Source organism: Miscanthus floridulus, chromosome 14 (assembly GCF_019320115.1).
Source record: "Miscanthus floridulus cultivar M001 chromosome 14, ASM1932011v1, whole genome shotgun sequence".
Taxonomy (NCBI): Eukaryota; Viridiplantae; Streptophyta; class Magnoliopsida; order Poales; family Poaceae; genus Miscanthus; species Miscanthus floridulus.
The window spans coordinates 49,016,629-49,029,308 of NC_089593.1; positions in this window are offsets into that span (position 1 = coordinate 49,016,629).

Genomic DNA, 12,680 nt, shown 5'->3' on the forward strand with positions numbered 1-12,680 from the left:
TCTCATCCATGAACGATGCATAGTGGTGTGAACTTATCAAGATTTGGTCTAGTGCTAAGAACAAGATGTGTGAACCCATCAATTTCCTGTCTAATTTTGCTATGGTCTACTCGTGCTGTAGTCTAACACAAATGAAGCTACTGGAAACATCTAAGAAGAACAAGCAAAACTGTGCAAAAGTGAAGTACCACTAGGCTACATGATCTTGCTCCTATGTTGTCCAGCTACGAAAATTTGTAAGTGATGGTTATGTTTTATTGTTACTCTTGCCTTTGTATAAATATAAACTGAAACTCATGTGCAATGTGAATAGAAGGAGACAAGAGGAAGGCAGCAGAACACGATCAAGGACTTGAAGAAGAAAATAGTCCACCTGATGATGTTAATGTTGTGGAAGTCTTCAGGGACTTCCATACCAGTAGGAAAAAAGGCCTAACCGATGCTGCAAGAATAGCAGTTGTAAGTACCTTCTTTTGCTTCCCTTAAAATCTACTGAAGCCACTGCCATAAAAGAAAGAAACATAGCAGGAGCCTAGTGTTATGGAAATCTACTAAAATCTACTAAAGCTTATGCAATCTCTATCAGTAGTAGGCTGAGGAAGACCTATGCATTACTTGTTATGAATCAATCTCTTGGGTTTTCAATTGAAGTCCTCTTGCACTATCTGTAACCTAATGTTTTTCTGATTTAATTTTGCATGAAACTATGGAAACTATGCAAGCAGAACTTGTTGCTGATGGGCAGCAACCAATGACTAGTGCTGATATTGTTTGTAAGTTCCTCTGCGTCTACCAGGGCAAGGCCCCCTCCTAGGGAAGCATCAACAACCTTTTTTGAAGAATGCTGGTATCCAGACAAGCTCCACCAGAATAGAGACATCGGCGGAGAGAATGCTTCGGGAACAGCTTGCTACTGAATAGGAAAGTTCTGCTGCCATCATCAATCAAGTGGATGAACTAAAGAGGAAGACAAAAAATACTAAAAGGGAGTTTGAGGAATACAAGAAACGGCAACTGGAGGAGTACAACAATCCCCATGAGCTATGCACACACTTTAGCTCTTCTTGTAACTCTCAGTCTTCAACTCCCATGGCTTGATGCAGTGAACATTTGTGGTTTGATGTGTTGACTCATGTGCCATTTTAATGTGTGGACTCATATGCCGATTTGATCTTTGGACTCATATGCCAATTTGATGTGTGATACTCTATCAATGGTTTGCTGCTAACGTGTGAAATGTTAATTGTTGTTATTTGATTGCCAAGCTAAATAGTTATGTAGTCAATCTGTGCAGTAGTGATGATCTCGAATTACTTCTATGAAGAATTGATTGTACACCACGCGGTAGAACCAGGACATGCCACATGATAAAATAAAAATGCAACACATGGACAAACCAGTGCATGACACATGAAATAGCCAGGACATGACACGTGGGCCATTAAAATCCGACACATGGAAGGAAGTCATGTAGCCATGTGGCTGAATAAAAATACGAAATGTGGATGGACAACGTCGTGACTCATGGTCGAATAAGAAATAGCCACGTGGACCAATAAATATATGACACATGGTCCAATGAAGAAGTGACACGTGATCCAACCACAACATGGCACGTGTGCCAATAGAAAACTAACATGTGGAACAATAGGGACCCAACACGTGGTCCAGTAAGAATATGGAACGTGCAAGAATCAGAGATGGCCATGTTGTGTAATAAGAGGGTGACACATACCTGAATCATCTCAAATGCAACTGGATATAGCATGTACACATGGGCCATAGCATATACACATGGAAAGCATCTCTAACAGAAGTGCCCACCAGCATGGCAGACCCCTGCCATGCATGCCAAAATAGTTCTATGACGGTCTATTTTTCGTCACAGATCAAGACAATTCTATGATGATATTTTTGGATTCATCATGGATATTCAAGTGTGACACGACTTCTATGACGAAGCAATTTTCATCATAAATTCATCATAAAACTGAAATTACGATGAATTTGGCTCCATTAGTGATGAAAGTTGTTTGTCATAGAAGTGGATATTCCTAGTAGTGTTATTTGGTGGTCGAATTTAATTTGGTCGATAAGGACTGCCAACAAGTATGGATGTTGGCCATAGTTGGAGCAAAGAATTGATGGAGAGTCTTGTCAGCCATGGCTTTAAAAACTGGTGTTAAGCTACACCTTGTCTGGTTGTCTTCTGATTCTAAAGCTTAAACTTTCTTGAGTTTAGCTTTAGTCCTCCTGAATAATGCTTCTAGATCTCCAATGTAGTTTATCGGAAGGTCAAAACTAGTCATACATTACCCTACATAAGATATGAAAGTAGGTAGAACAAGGGTAAGCCTGCTTGAGTAGAGGTAAATTGTTTTTCCGATCATATTCATAAGTAAAAGTTTATCAATATTCCTTTTGATTGCCTAGCTACCTTCCTCGGTAACAGTGCCAGAAATGCTTGTTGGTACTTCCTAGCATCACTACTAGAATGACACTACAAAGTACTTTGGTATTTTATTGTGACTTAGAAAGAATATATATAAATGAAGAGTTTTACGAGCACATAGGTAATATACCATTGTAGCACTTCACCCGAGAGTATTCCAAGTATCGTTATTTATATTTTTACCTTAGGGAAGGGCTGGCAAAGGGAAATTATTGATAACTTATACTCATGATGGAGAAACCAACCATCTACTCCAAGTAGGGGTAAATCAAGAGATAAAATAATATGAATGATAAAGGATCAATGATAATTGAACACTCTGAGTATTCCTTAAGATACCACTAGCATGACTAAGTAAATACAATAGAGAAACTAATTCCTAAGTCATTCTTAATTACAAGATAAAGCATACTATGATTAGTGCAATTACACTCAATAATCATGGCTAAGATTAACTTCATAGCTACACATAAGGAACATTACTAAGGAAGATCAAGAACAGAGCCTGACTTCCTTCGCATCTAGGTCCTACTTGGCCTACATTTGGGGAGTGCATGTCTATGTTTTGTAGATGACTAGTGAATTTATATGAATGTTGCGCTGCTATAGGAAGACAATGGTAGCCTCCAAAAGAAAAAAAGGAATTATACTGGTTCAGGCCAGAGACCTATGTCTAGTCTCAAAGATGATTGAAAGTATCTAGGCCCCTAGTTGGGTTTCGGTGATTAATGACAATACGTGATTACTGTGACTAATGTATGTTTTGCAGAGGCAATTAAGTTAGGTCACGGTAATGGAGATCGATTGGGCAATCAAGGTGGTCATGCCTCTATGATGGAAATCGTTTCGGTTTTCAAAGGATGGACTAGTTCTAAGTGTCGTTTGGTGTTGAAGTGACACTTAGAGTAGTTTAGGACTTTGTTTTTCCTTTGGCCATACTATTAAGGGGGTATGGACGGGTAGCTTGACCTAGGTGAGTCTAGTGAGTTAGGTGTGGTGCACACTTGTTAAAACTAGCACTAGGTAGCTCCAAAACAGCCCTTAGATCCAATGGAGCAAACTTCATTCACATATGATCGAGAGTTGGAAGTGAATGGAGGGTCAAATACTGACCGGACACTGGCTTCGGTGTGATCGGACGCTGGTGCAGAGTCCGGTCAGTTCATTTGACCAAGGTGAAATCGTCTGGCACGACCGGACGCTAAGAGGTGAAGTGACCGGACGCTGAGAGCTAGCGTCTGGTCGACTCTAGTAAGGTTCTAGAGAGAGAAAATCATGACCAAACGTGTCTGGTCAGTGCTGACCAGACGTTGTACAGTGTCCGGTCACACTTTAAACACTAGAGTTCGGGGTGTACTGACCGGAGCGTCCGGTCACCCCGTAGAGGCATATAACGGTTCGTTTTTTAGCCCATGTTATAAATACCACCTCCATTCGTGTGTAGGTGTACTTTTGCTCATTCCAACAGCTGAGAAACACCTTAGAGAGTGCCAAGAAGAGCAAGGTCCTAGTGAGGTGATTGAGATTTGAGAATCCCAAAGAGAGCCCTCATTAGTGAGATCAAGAGTAGCAAAGTGTGCATCCACCCTTCTCATTAGGCTTGTCGTGGTCAAGTGAGAGTTCATGCTTGTTACTCTTGGTGATCGCCATCACCTAGATAGCTTGGTGGTGATTGGGAGCTTGGTGATCATTCGGAGAGCTTGTGGATGACCCAACTCAAGTTGTGAGCGGTTGTGGGTGATTCACCATGACGGAGTGTCAAAGAATTAACCCGTAGAGAGCACTTGATCCTTGCACGGATCAAGGGGGAGCTACACCCTTGCGTGGGTGCTCCAACGAGGACTAGTAGGGAGTGGTGACTCTCCGATACCTCGGCAAAACATCGCCGTGTTCCTCCTTCTCTATTTACTTCGAGCATTTACTTTGAGCAATTCAATTCTTGTCTTTACATTCATAGAATTGCCATGCTAGAGTAGGATTGGAACTTAGGTTGCAAGTCTTTTGTGCGGTAGAACAATTAGAAACACTTTCTAGGCACAAGGGGTTAATTGGGCTAACCATAGGATTTAATTATTGCAAAGAAATTTAGAATTAGCCCAATTCACCCCCCCCCTCTTGGGCATCTTGATCCTTTCAATTGGTATCAGAGCCCCGTGCTCATGTATTTAGGCTTAACCGCTTAGAGCAAGATGTCTTACAGGGATGGACCTCCTCCTATCTTTGAGGGAGATGATTTTCCTTATTGGAAAATTCGCATGGAGGCATATCTTGAAGCTCTAGATGTTGGTATACTTAGAGCCGCCTCACAAGGCTTCCCAAAACCTCAGGATGCTACTCACCTACAAGACGATGAGGTGAATTACGAGAAGTGGAATGCAAAGGCTCAAAACACCATCCTTAGAGGCCTTTGCAAAGATGTGTTCAATCGGGTGAGGAACCACAAAGACACCCATGCACTATGGTCGGACGTTTGTGCGCTCCATGAGGGAACTAAGAGTGAGCATGAGGAACGCTATCATCTTGTCAAGAAAAAGCTTAACTCTTTTGAAATGCTTCCTAAAGGATGTGCTAATGAAATGTATTCACGTTTGAATGTTCTTGTAGAGGAAGTCAATGGGCTTGGACTCACTCAAATGCAACCATCCGATGTTGTAAGAAAGATCTTGAGTGTCCTCCCCATTGATAAATATGGGCATATTGTGACCATGCTACATCAAGGTGATCTTTCCACCGCTACACCAACACAAATCTTGGGAAAGATCAATGCTCATGAGATGTACATGCACATCACACCTCAAGATGGCTCATCCTCTACAAAGAAGAAAGAAAAAGATTTAGCATTTAAAGCTAGCCAAGAAAAGGGCAAAGCAAGGCTTGAGTATGAGAGCTCAAGTGATGATGAATTTGATGATGCAAGCCTTGCTCTCATGGTGAAGAAAACCGCCAAGATGCTAAAGAAGCTGAACAAGAGTGGCATCAAGTTTGATGGCAAGAAGAAGAAGTTCTTCACAAGCTCTAGAAGGAAGCTAATCTCTGAGATGGATTGCTACAATTGTAGAGAACTTGGTCATCTAGCTCACCAATGCACAAAGCCCAAGAAAGACAAGTTCAAGAACAAGAACAAGGGCAAGAAAGATGACTCAAGTGATGAAGATGAGAAGAAGAAAGACAAGCCGTACAAGAAGAGAGATGGCAAGAAGGACTTCCACAAGAAAAAGAAGAGTGGAAAGGCATACATCGTCGGTGATTGGCTCACGGACATTGATTCATCTAGTGGATCATCCGATGATGATAGTGATAATGAGAAGGTGGCCGCCATTGTTATTGACTCATCATCTTCACCGCCACCACTGCCATCATCCTCTACACACCTATGCCTTATGGCCAAGGGTGAACGTAAGGTATCAAATGATGATGATAGTAGTGGTGATAAACATGCTAGCAATGATGATAGCGATAGTGATGATGATGAATATGAATCACCTAGTTATGATGATCTAGCTAGATTGCTAAAACAATACACTAAGATCATTATAAAGACTAGAGCTAAGAATGAAAAGCTAGAGGCTAAAAATGATGCACTTTTAGCAAAATGTGATATAGCAGAAAAGGCTAATGTTGAGCTTAGAGAAGCAAATGATACTATGTCATCCAAACTCAAGGAGCTCAAATCTTCTAAGAAAGAGCTTAAAGATAAACATGATAAACTTGAGTGGGTGCACAAAGAGCTCATCACTAGCCACAACAAGCTAAAGGAAGAATATATCACTCTTAAGATTAATCATGATAATCTTGTCATTGCTCAAGAATTTTTATCCAATGAGCCACATGATGCTACTAACGATGTTGTTAAGATTGATATAGCTACATCATGTGATGATTTGATCATTGAGAGCATTGAGCAAAGTTCTAGTAGCAAGGGCAAGCAAGTGGTTGAGGCCGATGATTATGATGAATTTGTCAAGCTCAAGAATGACAATGCAAAGCTCAAGAAAGATTTTGAAGAGATCAAAAGCCACAACACCATTGTGCTCGAAACTCTTGATCATTATGGTGAGTTGATGCTTGAAAATGAGAAGCTCAAAGAAGAAAACAAAAAGCTCAAGGAAGAGAAGAACAATGATGCTCTCAAGGAAGAAAACAAGAAGCTCAAGTTAGAGAAAGAGCATCTCAAGATTGGATTGAGCAAGTTCACTAGAGGCAAGTATCTTCAAAGTGAGCTACTAATGAACACCATCATGAAGATGGATAGAAGTGGCATTGGGTACATGGCAAATAAAGAGAAGAAGGCTCAAGCTCAACAACAACAAAAGCCAAAGCCAAAGAAGTGTTTTGAGTGTGGACAAGAAGGCCACTTTGCTCATGAGTGTCAAACTCCACCACCACAACCCTTGCCCAAGCATGCTAGACCTTTTGCCTTCAATGCTCATTACATGCTTAGAAAGGATTCAAGTGGGAAAATGAAAGTCATGTTCTTAGGACCTCCCAACAAGAATAGTCCTAAGAAAATTTGGGTTGCTAAGTCACTTGTTGAGAAGGTGAAAAGCCCTCAACAAGTTTGGGTTCCTAAAGCTTGATCTCTTGTGTGTAGGTGAACTACAAGACCAATGGAAGTCATTGGGTTATTGATAGTGGTTGCACACAACATATGACCGGTGATCCTCGTATGTTCACCTCACTAGATGAAGAAGTAGATGGACAAGAAAGAATCACATTTGGAGATAACTCAAAGGGCAAGGTTAAAGGATTGGGCAAAGTGGCAATATCAAATGATCATTCTATCTCAAATGTGCTATATGTTGCTTCATTGAACTTCAACATGCTATTCGTTGGACAATTGTGTGATCTTGGCTTCCAATGCTTGTTTACCGAGAAGGAAGTTGTTGTATCTAAGAAGGATGATGATCAAGTGATATTCAAAGGATTTAGATACAACAATCTATATCTAGTGGACTTCACCTCTGAAGATGCAAACTTGAAGACTTGCCTATTCACCAAAACAACACTTCGGTGGCTATGGCATAGAAGACTTGCTCATGTTGGGATGAGCTCACTTAAGAAGCTAATGAAGAATGATTTGGTGAGAGGGTTGAAGGATGTGAAGTTTGAGAAGGACAAGCTTTGTAGTGCATGTCAAGCCGGCAAGCAAGTAGCAAATACTCATCCAACCAAAGCTTTCATGTCAACCACAAGAGTGCTAGAACTCCTTCACATGGACTTATTTGGACCAACAACATACAAGAGTTTGGGAGGAAATCTTTATTATCTTGTGATTGTTGATGATTATTCAAGGTATACATGGGTATTCTTCCTTCATGACAAATCTGAAGTTGCATCTTGCTTCAAGAAGTTTGCCAAGAGAGCTCAAAATGAATTTGAAGTGAAGCTAAAGAAGATAAGAAGTGACAATAGGAAGGAATTTGACAACACAAACATAGAAGCTTATTGTGATGAAGTTGGAATCAAACATGAGGTCTCCGCAACATATACTCCTCAACAAAATGGTGTAGTTGAGAGGAAGAACCGGACATTGATCACTCTTGCAAGAACAATGCTTGATGAGTACAACACCCCTGAAGCTCTATGGGTGGAAGCTATCAACACCGCATGCTATGCATCCAACCGCCTATTCCTTCAAAAGTTCCTTGGCAAGACACTTTATAAGTTGGTCAATGGGAAGAAGCCGGGCGTCTCCTTCTTTAGGGTGTTTGGTTGCAAATGCTACATCTACAAGAAGCGGCAACACCTAGGGAAGTTTCAAAGACGTTGTGATATTGGTTTTCTTGTTGGTTACTCATCAAAGTCCAAAGCATATAGAGTATTTAATCATGCCACCGGCTTGGTTGAAGAAACATATGATGTGGAATTTGATGAATCTAACGGCTCCCAAGGAGCACATGAGAATCTTGATGATGTAGGTGATGAACCATTGAGGGAGACTATGAAGAACCTTCCGGTTGGAGACATCAAGCCTAAAGATTATGAAGATGATGTACAAGTGATTGATCTACCCTCTTCATCAAATGTGCCACAAGATGGTGAAAAAGATGGGAGAGTAGAAAATGAAGACACGCATGTCTCCCATGATCAAATGGTGGTACAAGCACAAGATGTTGATGCTCCACAACCTCCTCCTCAAGTGGTCAATAGAAGAAATACACCTCTACTACAAGATCATCCACAAGATCTCATCATAGGGAGTCCATCAAAGGGTGTAATGACTCGCTCACAAAAACTTGCTTCATTTATTACTCATCACTCTTTTGTCTCTTGTTTTGAGCCCACTAAGGTAGAAGAAGCTCTTCAAGATCCAGATTGGATAAATGCCATGCATGAAGAGTTGAACAACTTCACTCGCAATAAAGTTTGGACTCTTGAAGAGTGACCAAAAGGTGCAAGAGTCATTGGAACAAAGTGGGTGTTCCGAAATAAGCAAGATGATCAAGGCGTAGTTGTGAGGAACAAGGCAAGACTTGTTGCAAAGGGGTTCTCTCAAGTTGGAGGTTTGGACTTTGGAGTGACCTTTGCACCAGTTGCAAGACTAGAAGTCATTCATATCCTCCTTGCATATGCATCACATCATGAAATGAAATTATATCAAATTGATGTGAAAAGTGCATTTTTAAATGGCTTTATTAATGAACTAGTCTATGTTGATCAACCTCCCGGGTTTGAAGACCCTAGATATCCTAATCATGGTTATAGGTTGTCCAAGGCATTATATGGGCTTAAGCAAGCCCCAAGAGCTTGGTATGAGCGCCTTCAGGACTTCCTCATTGAGAAGGGCTTCACCGTTGGGAAGGTCGACACCACACTATTCACCAAGAAGCTTGATGGGCATATCTTCATTTGTTAAGTGTATGTTGATGATATCATCTTTGGATCATCAAATGAAGAATCTTGCAAAGAGTTTGGTGATTTGATGTCGAAGGAGTTCGAGATGTCAATGATTGGAGAGCTTACATTCTTTCTTGGTTTTCAAGTCAAGCAAATGAGAGAAGGGATTTTCATCTCTCAAGAGAAACATACAAATGATCTTCTCAAGATATTCAAGATGGATGAATGTAAGCCAATCAAGACACCAATGCCAACTAATGGACATCTCGACCTAGATGAGGGAGGTAACAAGGTTGATCAAACTCTCTACCGCTCTATGATTGGTAGCTTGTTATATTTAACCGCATCTAGGCCTGACATCATGTTTAGTGTGTGTATGTGTGCTAGATTTCAAGCTAATCCTAAGGAAACTCATTTAATTGCCATAAAAAGAATCCTTAGGTATCTTAAGCACACTCCAAGCATTGGCCTTTAGTATCCCAAAGGAGCTAGATTTGAATTAATTGGCTATTCCAATTTGGATTATGCCGGATGCAAAGTTGATAGAAAAAGCACATCCGAAGGGTGCCATTTGCTTGGTAGATCACTTGTGTCTTGGTCCTCCAAGAAACAAAATAGTGTGGCCTTGTCCACCACTGAAGTGGAATACATTGCCGCGGGTGCTTGTTGTGCACAAATACTTTATATGAAACAAACTTTGCTAGACTATGGTGTAGTTCTAGAAAAAGTGCCTCTTTTGTGTGACAATGAAAGTGCGGTAAAACTTACAAATAATCTGGTTCAACACTCTCGCACCAAGCACATAGATATTCGCCATCACTTTCTTAGAGATCATGTTGCAAAGAATGATATATCATTAGAAGGTGTAAGGACCGAGGATCAATTGGCGGATATCTTCACTAAACCGCTAGATGAGGCAACATTTTGTAGATTGCGGAATGAGCTCAATGTTCTTGATTTTAGCAACTTTACTAAAAGATGAGCTTGTGTTGTCCCTTGCATTGCATTGTAAAATACAACATGTTTAATCTTTGGTAATGCATATAGGGCTTGTCTAACATGGTTAAGATAACCGCCGAAAAGCGTGTGAAGAAGCTTAACCTTGGATCAAACTTGACAAGTAACTAGATTTACTTTCAAGTATTGCATTGCATATGCATGATTATTGTTTGTCATTTATCTTAAATTGCCCTCTTATTGCCTATTTTCTTAAAAAGATTTATAGCCTAAGGCAAAATATTTTTGAAAAATATGAGGGTTTGAGAGAGGTCACTCACATCAGTCCCAATTGGTGTTTATTTGGATCTTATTTGAGTTGGGACTTGATTGGGAATAGGCAGCATGAAGGTCTTTGAAGATTTGCTGAAGAAAGAGTGACCGGACATTGCACCGGACTCTGATGTCCAGTGTCTGGTCAGTTCACAGGAGGTGAACTGCTGCTGAGAAGGAGTGATTGGACGCTGAAATAGTGTTTTCCCAACGTCCGGTCAGATGGAGCTTCAGTGTCCGATCGAGCAAGGCATCAAGGCAAGGTGACCGGACTCCGGTTGCATCTAGTCGGTGTCCACCGGACACGTCCGATCACGATTCCAGGGGTTTTGGACCTCACTGGAATCGACCTGACGCTGGGTGGCAGCGTTCGGTCGCTGCCACCGGAGCATCTGGTCAGTAGAAAATGTGCGCGTTCTGGACTCTTTTCTCATTTCCTATTCTGATCCATTGGGGGCCACTACTTAATCACCGGTGTTTCGATCTTAGCCGCATCCATCGTCATCGCCTCAAGCTCGCCTCTGCCTTAGATGCCGTAGCTATGACTTCCCGCACCCGTGCGCTGCCTCCAGTCCACGCCGCCGTGCTCTAGTGCCGCCATCCACGCCCTAGTCCACTACCCGTACACCGCCGCTGCACAGCCATGCCTTCCCGCGACTGCACCGCTGTGCCATGCCCTAGCCGCCGCGTCCCGCGCTGCTCCAGCTCAACCGCTCCAAGCATCGCCGAACAGCACCGCTAGCAGCAATCCCACGCCGTCGTGCTCGGTTCCAGCGCCACCGTGCCCCTATAGTGCCCTAGCGCCCCCATTGCATCCTTGTTGGTGACTTCAATCGCAATCCAATGCCACTGATCCACGCCACTACAAACCCTAGCCTCGCAATTCGGTGGTTCCCCACACGTCATTTCTCTTCTCCTCGGATCACCGGTTTCATCAGGTAGCAAGCCCACATTTCAATTTCATACCTAATTGCTTGCTTTCTTAGGATTTCGTATCTCTAGATGCATAATTAAAATTATTTGTATATCCTATCTATTCTATCATGCAGCGAGTCGATTCCGTTGAGGTCTCAGTGGCAGTTGTCAGTCAACTCAGGGCCAAGCTCATGAGTATGGATCAAGGCCAAGCCTCGAAAGTGTCAGTGGTAGTTGATCTTTGTCAGAGGTAGCAGTCCTTGTTAGATGGCTCATGTTAAGAATGCCGGAGGTGGTCCAGGTGATGAGGATCTGAGGCGCCCACCTCGCTTGCCTACATATCCAAAAGGCAAGGCGACAAAGAAGACTACAACAAAGAAGCGCAAGTACCCAGATGCAGAGGCAGCTAGAGCAGCCGCAGTTGTAGAGGCCGCAGAGCGTGCTGAGAGAGGAGGTGCTCACAGTGGTGTTGTCATTATAGACCAGCTTTCAACAGAAGCGAGGGCTACACTTGAGTGGGTTGAGCGCCTTCATGGTGGTCTAGCTGGGACTCTCATGATTGGAGGATGGCATGTTGCCATTGATGAGAGTCAGCCTCATAGTAGCAGGCACCGGTAGTAGAGCAGACTCAGGAGGTATAGACAGCACAGCAGACTCAGGAGGGTGAGCAGGCCAAGCAAGCCGAGGAGACAGAGCTGGCACCTCAGCCATAGTTATGCCACTCTAGTCGTACCCGTGCTCTAGTTACACTGAGGCTAGACACTCAGCGGAGGGGTTCTCGTCCACCGCCTAGACCACAGGGTCCACCTCTAGTGACCCATCTTGACCTGAGGGCCGCCATGGCCAAGCAGGTGCAGCAGCTGAGGTTCATGGACTTTGAGGTGTGGTTTCTACCTAGGAGGGATGAGAGAGCATCAGAGGGGTTGTATACACCCTTGCAGGAGGATTTCTATAATGCCTATTTTAACAGTGGAGCAGTATTCAGATCACAGAGGGTGTGCAACATTGAGTCTATAGTTGCAGCAGCTAGAGAGCACATTCACCCCTACCTTGCATACCTACCAGGGCTGACAGACTTGATTGGATAGATAGGATTATATGTTCCATCTTGGGTCCGTTAGTTCTATGCTAATCTCTGGATTGACCCACAGCATAGATACATTCACTTTGCATTCAGAGGCAGAGATTACAGGCTGACGAGTACTAG